The sequence below is a fragment of the Sphaerodactylus townsendi genome, linkage group LG04 (assembly GCF_021028975.2).
Source record: "Sphaerodactylus townsendi isolate TG3544 linkage group LG04, MPM_Stown_v2.3, whole genome shotgun sequence".
Classification (NCBI taxonomy): Eukaryota; Metazoa; Chordata; class Lepidosauria; order Squamata; family Sphaerodactylidae; genus Sphaerodactylus; species Sphaerodactylus townsendi.
This window is the reverse complement of record NC_059428.1, coordinates 93,245,950-93,258,163: the sequence shown is the minus strand read 5'-3', so window position 1 is coordinate 93,258,163 and position 12,214 is coordinate 93,245,950.

The following is a 12,214-nucleotide window of genomic DNA, read 5'->3' as shown; positions in this document are numbered from 1 at the left end:
AGCAGCAGAATGTAATTGGGTTAACTGGATACATTTCCCTAGTCTTCCACATTCAGCTTGCTGGGAGACCATGGGCTAGTCACAATTCTCTCAGAGCTCTCACAGCCCCACCGGCCTCACAAGGTGTCTGTTGTTGGGAGTGGAAGGGAAGGCAATCATAAACCACTTTGAGACTCCCTAAAGGTAGAGAAATGCAGTCTAAAAACCCAACTCTTCTTTTTCTGTAATTGCATTTGACTCAAGAGGAGTCAAATGAAAAAACACGGGCGTGGGACTGGTTCCTTTTAGCAATATCTAGTTCAAACAATGGTTCAGATTGAGGCCTAGAAAAAATGGAAGTTTATTTTACTAAAAAGCCATGTTGATCTGCTTCTAGCATCAGAGATCCAGATAAGTGAAATGGGAGGGAAAGCTCATAGTACTAAGCATAACAGCTTCAAGGTCATCGAAGCTCGGACAGTAGAGTGCATCTTGTTAACTCTTGAGCTCATAGGTGGGAGAATGCATTTAACTGGAAACCAGCACAGCTACAGGATGCTTAGTCTAATTGCAAACTCCTCTGATTGTTAGGTCACCCAACTTGCAGTATGTTTCATTGGTCACGTGACGTCACTGGCCATACATTTCATTGGTTAACTAGAATAAGACCAATGCAGATCATTGAATATAAATTTCATTCTAGTCTTGCTCTATTCCATGATTTATGCCTTGGATCCTTACGTTGTGTCTTTTGCCCTGTGTCAGGATTATTGACTGCAAGACTTCTCTTTGGGTAAATACAAGTTTTAAAATTTAATATAAACTAGTGTTACATGGAATTAACCACTAGAGGGCGCTAAACAAACACAGAAGTGGGTTTTTTTAAAAAGTGAAAGCTGCTACATCTAATGTTACAATAGTATGTAAATATAATAATATTCTAGTGCTGATTAAAAAATAAGCCCCCACCAAGAGGTGGGGAGAGGAAATGGCTGCTGTGGAGGCAGGGAAAATGGTTGCTATATGGACCAGAAAAGCCTAACTTTCCTATTCATGCAGCAACCATCCAGGCTTTGCTATGATCTTTCGTACAACTTCAGAGCCAAGCAGGTTTGAGAAGGACTGGAGAAAAACCAGGGAACCCTGGAGGTGCACTGATGTATCATGATGCTGTGGGGAGGCAGGGGGAAAAAAATCACAAAAACATTGATCTCAGGGCAGATAGTCCATGCACACATAGCTATACACTTCACTTACATGCAATGATAGAAAAGAAAATCCATGTCCTCTTGAGAAAGGCAAATGGTTACCTCAACTGTTAGCACATAGTTGGTTTACCACTGGATTTTAATTCAGCACTGTATCTTGTATGCATGCATATGGTTTCAGTTCAGTATATATAAAACCCAATGTTTATTATAACTTCTCTCTGGAGGATGGAAAAAAGAGTACTACCATATGTGAGATATAACTCAATGCTGTATGACTCATATGCTGCTATGTTTTTCTTCATCACACATAAAAGTATGCTGCTTGTCCCTCAAGAATATTATATATAATCTTGGAGCACATTACCCCAAGTTGAATTTTTTGGAAGGGTAGTAACCTGTTAGTGGTAGGATTTCTTTCTGCCTGTGGGCTTAATGTGTAACTTTAGAATTAATCAAGCAGAACAAATCAGTAGGGATTACTCAAGTTCATGTGTGTCTTAAAGTCACAAGATATAACTGTGTAGGTGACACATAAGTACTAATTATGCTCTACTTCCCCGTTGGGACATGCCATTAGGAAACATTTCTACAATTACGAGAATGCTGGCTTTCATGAGTACATGTCTCTAAGGCTTTCTGCTCTGAGAGAAGTCAAATTAGCTTCATTGCCAAGAAATTGCTGCGCAGCTTCTACATATTATAAATGATTTTGACAACTGATCTTCAGGGCACTTATTTAGGCTCATCCAGAATACTTCCCAGGCTTGTGGGACTTTATATCTGTGTAGAAGTGTGAACTATAGAACATGCTCCTCTGTGGATGCATATTTACAAGGGATTTCTGTAGCGCTGAAAAAGATGCCTTTCAAGGAGTTCTGCCTGCCTGCCTTGTCTCAGTCTTTTTTATGGAGAGCTCCTAGATAAGCTTCTGGATTTCTTGAAAATAATTTGAAACCCACTGCCAAAAGGGAAGTTTCCTTCTATGACACAGAGGGGTACTAGGTCTCTTTTTGTGATGGGAAACTCCTGCCCTGCCCCTGCTGTCACTGCCTAGTCCCCCATTTTTTGGGGGGGAAAGTGCTATTGCAGTAATGCTCCTGCAATGCTTTCAATCATGAAACTGGAAGAGAAGTAATGTGACATCAAGTCACAGCTGATTTATGATGACCCCACAGGGTTTTCAAGGCAGGAAACATTTGGTTTGCCTTTGGTATTCATTGGAGGTCTCCCAGCCAAATACTAGCCAGGGTCAGGGCTGACAGTGTGTGACTGGCCCAAGATCACCCAGCAAGCTTCCATGACATGAGTGAGGATTCAGACCTTTTTTCAGGTCCTAGTCTGACACCTTAACCACTACACCATACTGTTACCATGGAGTTTTTTTGGATGTGCTAGAGTGCCATGTTGACATGTGACATCACTTCCTTCAACTTAAGTGTCTTTTCCTCCAATGCAGAGCAGCACAAACCCAGGGATGGCTCTTTAGACTGGAGGAGGTTTCAAAGTTGGTTCAGTTGAGAAGTAGGGTAGGGTCCACCCCCACTGTAAATTGCTGTTCCTTTATCCCAAAGATACCCTTGAGTGTAACTTTTTAGATATTAATATAGGATGATAAATATCATAGTTCAGAACGAACTATTTAAAGAAACTAATCAATTAAGAATTAAATAACAGAATCCCTAACACAGATCGTTCCATGCTAGTCTGACCTTGCAGGTGTCAGAAACTAAGCAGGGTTAGTCCTCATTAATATTTGGAGCAACCTCCAAGAAACACCAGAGATGTAACAGAGGGCCAGGCAATGACAAACCACCTCCAAATGTCTCTTGCTTTGAAAACCCTATATGGTCACCATAAGCCAGTTGTGACTTGATGGCACACAAAAAAGCAACAGAATACATTTCAACTTAAAGTATACTAATCCAAAAAAAAACATGTGAAAAAAAAAACCCTGCCATGCTGACTCTAACTACTGTATAGACCCAATTCAGATACAGCATAGAGCACCCTTTTTATTTCTGTTAAATTTAAAACCACCACATACTATTTTCTTGGCTGCTGTGGTATCCAAGCCTTTCTAGAACATTTTCCTAGCAGTGTTTTGCTCCCTATGTTTCTGTGCCTAGGACAGGTGCTTTTAGCAGACTTTAATTGACTCTCCTCAGCCTTATAATTTTCAAACTTCAAAGGTGCAGGTGAAAGACCTCCTGGCTCTCTTGATCTTAGAACTTCTGGTCTCCCTGATTCCATCCACATCTGTATCAGACTCCCACCTCTTTTCTCTGAAACTTCAGTCAGTATGACCTCCAGTTCTCAGAGAGAGAAGCTTCCATGATTTTTGCTAAACCAGACACCTGGACTAATGTTTCTAAAAAGCCAGGAGACTGCTAAGTATGCCAGTCTCTTGACACTTCTCATTTGTGGTATTCATTAAGGGGATAACACCTATACACACTTACAGTAGTGTGACTCCCTCCAGGCATGCTGAGTTGCCCTACCCCAACACCCCACAAACACGGCTGTAGCAAGCAGGGCTTCTTGGCTGCTTGCCGGCACTGTATGTTTTTGTTTGGCATCAGTGCAGATGGTGATTCAACAAGGAAGAGACTTGGAAGTGTTACTGGCCCAGTTGCTGCCACTTTGCTGAGTCGCTGGTTCCAACCTAGTTCCTGGAGCACCCTACTTTAGGCCTACATCTGGCAAGTCTACCCCACTCATAGGCATGCAGTGATAGGGATAGCTCAGCCTGTCTCCCAAGGACCCTGGGAGCAGCACACAAAGACACAGGACCCATACTGGACAGAGAGAGTTGGCAACCCAATTCATTAGTCCTCAGCACAATCTACTGTTCAATAAAGTCTGACGTGTTATACAACTCTGTCTCTGTGTGTGGTTTTTGAGCAGAAGATACTTGCTCCGTGCCCCCTGTCCCTCCTGGCTTTCCCTGGGGTGCTCTCCCCTTCACAGATCAAAGGGTGATCTTGACTATCCAGGAGGCTTTCAGAAGTCTCTTGACAAAGTCCCAGAAGCTCCTGAGTGAAGTTATCAGATGCGGGATAATCATTACAGACAGTGTCCTCTCACGAGTCACAACCTGGACAGATGAAACGAAACAAAATATAAGAGAATGGCTATATTTGACAGAAGGCATGGCAATATGTGAGTACGGCTGAACTCTTCTCCAGAGCCATTTTTCCAGTCACGCAGAAATTTGTTTTTCTTTTCACAGAAAAAAAAGACAATTTCCCCAGCAGGTGAAAAGACAGCTTGAGAAATGTGTGTAGTTTTGGATGGAAAAATTACTGAAGAGGTAAAGGGAAAGTGAATGGCCTTCCTGTTGTCATGTCTGCAGCCTTCTGAAAAAATTGTAATTACAAAAGAAAATGTTAGTATATTGCCCTTAGCTTTGTTTCGTTGGTCTATCTCCAAACATAAACCTTTTATGACTTGTGTGCCCTCATGTGGCATTATAGTCCAGTCACACATATGAATCTCAAATTTCATATTCTGCTCAGATTAAACAGTTTTCAAGTTCTACAGGTTTTATTCTAAACAAATAACTGTTTGCTGAGCATCTGTTGATTAAACCAAGTGGAATCAGTTATTTGCACATAACATGTTCAGACATTCTGATTTTAAGGTATTAAAGGTCTAATAATCACTTCTACATTATTTTGAAGATAAAAGGTACCGGTACATTTGAAATCTGTAAGACCTTAATAATTTATGTATCTTGTGCCAAAGTATAAAATATCTTATTAAAAGGAAAACAGACTAGATAATTGTTTTGCAATTTTTTTTGACAAGGAACAGGGTTACTTACCAGTTTTTACCTAACAGGATTTGCTATGACTTTTTCCACCTAGCAGGTTATCAGATGAGGAAGACAGTGGGAAACACTGAACCAGCAGCATGGTCAAAAGCTTTCCCAAACCAATCTGCCTTACCCTCCCTACTTGTTCTCCTCATGAATGGGGCAATTTGAATAACTTCAGGTGTCCAGTCCCACCCAGAATGATCTGAGTCATTCCTATCAAGGGGGAGGGATGAAGCAGGTGGGGTGCTTCATCCCCGCTCAGCTTTCCCCATGCTGCACAGCTTTGCAGCAAGTTCATGTTGGGTGGGGCCTAGCTTGATCCTGTCCTTAGTGGGTGTGTCCTAGGCAAAAGCCATTCCTATCTGAGCCTGGCCGGGATTGCCAACTCCTGGTTGGAAAATATCTAGAGCAGGGTAGGGAACCTGTGGCTCTCCAGATGTTCAGGAACTACAATTCCCATCAGCCTCTGTCAGCATGGCCAATTGGCCATGCTGGTAGGGGCTGATGGGAATTGTAGTTCCTGAACATCTGGAGAGCTGCAGGTTCCCTACCCCTGATCTAGAGATTGGGGGTGGAGCCTGGGGAAGGTGGGGTTTGTGAAGAGAATGGGGCTCATTAGGGCATAATGCCATACAGTTCACCCTCTGAAGCTGCCATTATTGTCTGGAAATCAGTTGTAATTTCTAGAGATCACCAGGCCCCACCTGGAGAAAGACAACCCTATTGGACCCTGGCCTTGCTAGATTTGAGTTTTCCAAGTGTTGGCAACCCTCCAAGCAAAGCAAAAGACACATATCTGAATTCAGTTGAAAAACCCTACAAAGGATGGGAACAAACTTAGTTGAGTATAATGCTAAGCTTGGAAGATAAGTTTTGGAATATTAATCATTTGGAATATTAATTATCTATTACATTGTATTAGTAAAATTTGCCAATATTTCCATAGTTTTTGTATTCTGACTCACAAACAACTCAAAAACTGGACTGCTTTTTCACTATAAAAAGTTCACCTTAGTAAAATTTGATATGCCTTCATTCTCTGGAACCAGATAATATTCTCTTTGGCTGCTGAATATACCTATATGCGTTGTTCTAATTTGAAGTGTATAAACCTAATAAAAGTGCCGTGCAAGATGAAATAGAAAAGGGAGAGGCAAGTAGGGGCGGATGTTGAGTTAGGATGGCTGAACATGTTCCCATTTCCCTTTGTGTCTTTCTCTACACTATGATGGAGACTTCCCAGCACTAACCTAGTTCACATAGTTGAGTGCGCTTTCACACTATATATTACTATTTACTTAAGCATGAGCTCACACAATCATTCAGTACTTCTGGAGGTGGAAAATCCAGTCAATTCCATCTCTTTGGTAAATTGGTTGTATGAAATTAAATTGACATATGACTTTTAAAGCTCTTTTCTCTTGAGGGGAGGCAGTTTTAAAATGTTCTGGTCAGGTTTCTGAATCAATTGATGGCAGTGCAGGAAGGCGGAGGTACAATCTTATTCCAATCTTCTGATCAGGGGTATATCTATGGAAAACAGTGCAAAAAGAAAGCACTGAAAACTCCTCTCCCCCTCCCTCATGTGGAGCCTGGCTGGGTTCATTACTGAACTGTTGGCTCCACCTACAAAGTTCATGTAGACTTTGGAGGCACAGCATACAGTTCAGTCTGAACCCAAGTAGGCCAAGTCTGCAGTTTAAAGCTGGACCTAGCCAGGCCGGATCCAGCATTTAACTGTGGACTCTGCCTTCAAAGTTGACATAGATTTCAGAGGCCGAGCTGACAGTTTAAAGCTGGACCCATCTAGGGTGGAGTGGAGTTTTTGGAGAGCAGGGGTACCCATGGGCATCCCCTTTGAGTGGCACCCAGGGCATGTGAACTGATTGCATCATCCTAGATACGCCTCTGCTTCCTGTGCTTTACAAAGTGGGTAGGATTTCAGATTATGCCAGAACGTAATGTGCAGAACAAGATGGGTTGGTTTTGATGTTTGATTACAGTACAGCATTTTGGACAACTGTGACTATGTGTCAACAATTTGTTTGTGCTGAGTTCAGTTTGTGGTGCAAGGCATGAAACTTCTTGCAACCTGGAATTCTTCTGTGCCCTGAGTAATTAACAAGCACTTCCCCCTAAAATATGTTAAGAGGCGTGAAGAATTGATTACTACTATAATTTTAGCCTGGAATTCTAACGTGTTCTTTTCACCTGGGAAACTGGTTTAAGTACTAAACTCTAGTCCACTTTAAGTTATGGGGCACATGCCTTATGATTAATACAGTACAAATTTAACTCAACCATTTCCTTCAACTTTTTTTTCTGAGTGTAATCAGTGTACTATTTTACTGGTCATTCTGCATCTGTTTTGCCCAACTATCGCCACTTTGCTGTTGAAAACATCAGTCCTGAAACTGTTTTGAACATTTCAATGTTCCCACAAGTGTTGCTGTTTTTAAATATACATACAGTTGCCTGTACAGTATTTCAAGGTTCATCCTTCATCTTTCATTCACTTTAAAAATTTTCTTTAAAAATAACAGAAAAGAGAATAATTTATCTTTATTGAACTGAAGATTTGATTCATATGAATAGCATGATTTATTACCTCTGCAGCCAATAAGGCCAGTGAAACTTTTGATTTGATTTCATAGCTGAAGATCCATACTTCAAACCAAGGTAAATATGATCCCACCACTCTGCATAAGAGGAGGCCCAGCTGGTTAAAATGATCCACCCAAAGAGGCTCGTGGATTCCAAAATGCTCTGGGGAAGGTTAAGCTTCTTGAAACTATCAACAAGGTTGCTCCTCTCTGACCTCTCCTACCTGTGGGGAAAAAACAGCCCCTGCACAGAGCTGGGTGATCTGAAAAGGACTGGGAAATGACTCTAGAACAACGCTAATGGAGAACTCTTATTGAATCTAACAGACCTTGCTATGAGGTTTTGGTGACAGCAGCAAAGAAAGGTTATAACATCAGCTAGTTCACATCCATCCCAGTTCATCTAGGTATTAATTATAACATGGGTACACCAGAAAAAAAGGCCTGGGCTACATATGGATCATTTTGACCCAGTTTCTGTGATGGAATCTGTGAAGACCACTGTTTGTCCCTAAATCCTTGCCCATCCTGACTGAAAAAAATCACATAAGGAACACATCAACAAATCCTTAGCATCTTTTATAAATCAGTAACTAAGTCAGGACACCTTCCCTCAGGTACTCAAAGAGGCAGTTATTCATTCCTCCCTTACTTAAAAAAAATCCCTACAGGAAAATTATGAGGCCAATTATCACCAAGTCTCTACCCTACCTTTTCTGGGCATGATGATTAACAGAGAAGTAGTGGACCAACTATATGTTTTCTTGGATAACTCATCTGCTCTAGAGCTTTTTCAGTCTGGCTTCAAGCCGGCTATGAGACAGACAGTTCTGCTAGCTTTAGTTGAGTGTAGACAAAGCCAAGCCTCTCTGTTGCTCTTATTGGCTTTATTTGCAGCAGTCAATGAGGCAAATCATGACATCTTGCTGATGCTCCTGAAGCAGAAGTAGGACATGCACTGAATTGGTTCAAAGCAGTCATAATGGATCACACTCAAAGGGTTGCTACTGAAAATTAGCTATCAGCAGTGTGGGACCTATCTCATGGGGTTTCACAGGGTTCAATTCTATCCCCATGTTTTTAAATCTCTATGTAAAGCCAGTACAAATCATTCCTAGCTTTGGGGTTAATTATCATCAATATGATGATGATATTCAGCTGCATATATCCTTATCCAAATCTCCTGGTGATGCAGTAGACATCCTGAATTGCTGCCTGGCTGCAGTGCTTAACTGGCTTAAGGTGAACAAATTAAAACTAAACCCTGAAAAGACAGAGGTAGCGTTGGGTGGGAAGGAGGAGGTCTTAAAGAACATTGTTCTTCCCAATTTTGATAGAGTCCCAATTCTGATGGAGTTTGATTGACCCTTGCTGACTCAGTTAAAAGCCTTGGGGTCATACCAGATCCAACTGTACTACTGGAAAAGCAAGTTAATGCAGCTGCAAAAAAGGCTTGCTATCAATGCAGCTTAGCTCATAAGATGGCCCCTTCCCTTCAAATAGCTGACCTGGCTTCCTGGTTCCACACCACAATAACATTGAGACTAGACTATTGTAATGCATTTTACATTTGTCTCCCTTCAAAATCAACTTGGAAACTCCAACTTATCCAGAATGCTGCTGCTTGGCTATTATCATGAGGTAGATGGAGCATGCATATTACTCCTATTCTGCAGATGCTTTGTTGACTGCCCATCTTTTACTGGGCTCAGTTTAAGGTATAGACAATCACATACAAAGCCCTTCATAGCCTTGGCCATTCTTATTTGTAGGACTGCCTCTCTACAATGCTCTGCCATGGCAATTTTGCTCAAGTTGGCAGGGACTCCTGTAGGTGCCAGCCTTCAATGGCTAAATGAACAATTGGCTGTATGTGTGCATTGTCCACAGTGGTTCCTACTTTGTGGAATGGTCTGCCTGAGAAAGTCAGGAAAGTTGTGCAGGTTATTTCTGTGCAGGTAACAGAGTTGCACTGCACAACAATTTTAGATACTTGGTTGGATAAATGATTAGGAATCTTGGTCTATACTGCTGTATTTAGCTTATTGCAAGTAGGATTCTATTTACGTAATTTCTGTACCACTGAATGTATCATGTGAATACTGATGTTATACCTTGGTTCTTTCTGGGGGCTCCAGACTTCTAAAATCCTAATGTATTGGTTATTGATTATCCAATTTTTGTGATTTTACTGGTTTACCATAGGTCAATGGTGGTGAACCTATGGCACGGGTGTCAGAAGTGGCACTCAGAGCCACTGAGTGCCACGCACAAACAGAGTCCCCCCCCCCCCACACACATCTAGGCTGGCCTGGGCAGCTGGGCTCAATTATTAGCATTAAACCTAAGACCTAGTTTTGGGAAAGCAGTGTAGGTAACCCTGTTAAGCGCAGTTAAACCCCACTGATTTTCATGCGAAGAACTTAAGTACGATCCTTTACCTGGGAGTAAGCTCGGTTGCTGGCAATGGGGCTTGCTTCTGAGGGTCGTGCTTCTGAGGGTCGTGATTCACCCATTGGAAGAGTTGCACAGTTGCTTCAAAGCAAAGCCACCGTCTACCACCAAGCTTACCTCCGAGTAACGCATGCCTCGGAGCCAACCGTTTTTTCTAAACTAAGACCTCAGTATTCAAGTTAAATTGCCATGTTGGCACTTTGCGATAAATAAGTGGGTTTTAGATTGCTATTTGGGCACTCAGTCTCGAAAAGGTTTGTTATCACTGCCATAGGTGATGTGCCACAAGTCCCTGTGAGAAATAATGTAAATAAAAAATCTTAAATGCAGCTACGTTGACTTTATTTTGTTGTTGTGGGGTGTGCTGCTAATCATAATATATACAAAAACAATGTGTATCATTTTTGCAGTTACACACATACTAGTCTTTTAAATGCCACAGAACTTTTTTTTATTACAAGAGATAATACACTCTGAAATTGGAATCTACTTAAGTTTTCCCTCTCCATGTGTTAGAAATACTCCAGTTACATTAAGTCAGAAAAATTCATATCCTCTGAAGATGCCAGACACAGATGCAGGCTACAGATTCAGATGCAGGTGAAATGTCAGGAGAAAATGCTACTAGAAAACGGCCATATAGCCCAAAAACCACACAACACCCCCAAAATTCATATCTCTTTATGGTTGGCTAGTATTATTTATCCCCATGTTACACATTTTGTGTGTGTGTGTGTGTGGGAAGGGTAAAGGCCAAGGCAAAAACTAACAGGAGTCGTGCTGCGTTTTAAAGATCAATGTTTTATTTCTGAATAAAGTTATGCAATTTCTTTTTGGTTTGCCTAGGGCCATCCTCATGAGTTGGTGGCTGAGGCAAAACCTGAATCAGGGGCTTACTGCTACAATTACTCTATTGCATTAGTGTAGTTTTCCTTATTAGTCTTCATAATTTGTTTCCTGTTATTCCAGTTCTTTAATGGCTTCCCATAGCCATGGGGCTGAACACTGAGGAATGCCTCAGTTGACTGTGGAAGGGAGGAATGAACAAGGGATACATCACCCTTTAATTGTTCTGCGACTCCTTTCAGAGCATTAGCTTTCAAACCTTGGCTACATGGAGTGTGGTGTCCACTATGACTTTGTTGCCTAACTTTGTTTAACATTTCCCCCCCTCATAATTATCATTCAAAGCTGACATCATGAACCTTGTGATGAAATCATGAGAGTCTTGAATTCCATTTTTTGAGGTACTGGCTATGATTCAGCTACTGATCCAAGCCACCATCAGAATTCTAAATTTTGGCATTATCTGCTTCTGAGTCAAATTAATTAAAATTCTTCATCTACATATATAAAAAGCTAACCATTCGTTTGTTGGTGACTCCCTAACGCCGAAACGGCTGGACGGATCGCCCCCAAATTTTCACATGACGTCCCTCCCTGTTGCGGGCAGGTAATCGGACCTTCAAATCACCAAAAGTCCATACCTGAGCCAGGTAAATAGTCTTTTTCCTGGTGCACCAGGCCATGAAGCTGGCTCTGTTTAACTGTCACCCCTTAGAATGTTCGTGCAGCCTGTCTGTGGCCTGAGGGCTTGGTATGCCCTTAGAATGTTCGCGCAGATGGCCAGAGATGAGCAGTGAAAACAGTAAATAGGTAATACTGGTAGGTAATATGAGTGGAAGTGAAACACATACACACTTTGCCATGTGAGACGTCAGGTGGGGTTCCCCCCCCCCACATGCAGGTAACTTTCACTCCCTGTGCCTCACCCACTACTACCACAAAACACACATACTCTCATATACATCCAGCTCATCCTCACACACCTCACTCTGCCCTCCCTCACATCCAACCACCACTTACCCACTTCCTCACATGGCCATGTCGCCCACAGCTCTCTTTTACTAAGAAGCAAGCTGGAGTTTGCCTTTTCTTCCTAAGAAAATCCGGCGGGGTGAAGGGAGGCGAACCAACACTACTGGCTCCGCTTCTTTTGCACGTGGCCCTTTAAGAACCCAGGGAGCTGGCCTCGATCTGAGCACCTCACCACCCTGCTTCTGCTGCCTGACTGGGATAGCCTCCTTGCCCCAGTTCTGCCTTACCCAAGTCAGGACTGTGCGTGTCAACCAGCCTCATGGACAGCGGGA